The following is a 283-nucleotide window of genomic DNA, read 5'->3' as shown; positions in this document are numbered from 1 at the left end:
TACTCTGCCATCGGCACCGGTTGTGGGCTGCCAGAGAGGGGCAAATCCATGTCAGACAGCACCCACCACCCATCCTGGGCACCCATCGCCCATTCTGGACACCCATCATCCATCCTGGGCACTGACCAGCTGAGCTGTGGCTTTGGATCCTCCCCCCCAATAAGGCTGGGGAGGGATTCTGATGGTAAGATGGGCTATGGGGCATGCGGTGGTGAGAAGGCAGCCAACACCCCAGGGGAAAAAGGTCCTCTCCAACTCCTTATCTGGGATGAGGTTACCCCCA

Source organism: Apaloderma vittatum, unplaced genomic scaffold (genome assembly GCF_000703405.1).
Source record: "Apaloderma vittatum isolate BGI_N311 unplaced genomic scaffold, ASM70340v1 scaffold26590, whole genome shotgun sequence".
Taxonomy (NCBI): Eukaryota; Metazoa; Chordata; class Aves; order Trogoniformes; family Trogonidae; genus Apaloderma; species Apaloderma vittatum.
This window is presented reverse-complemented; position numbering follows the sequence as displayed.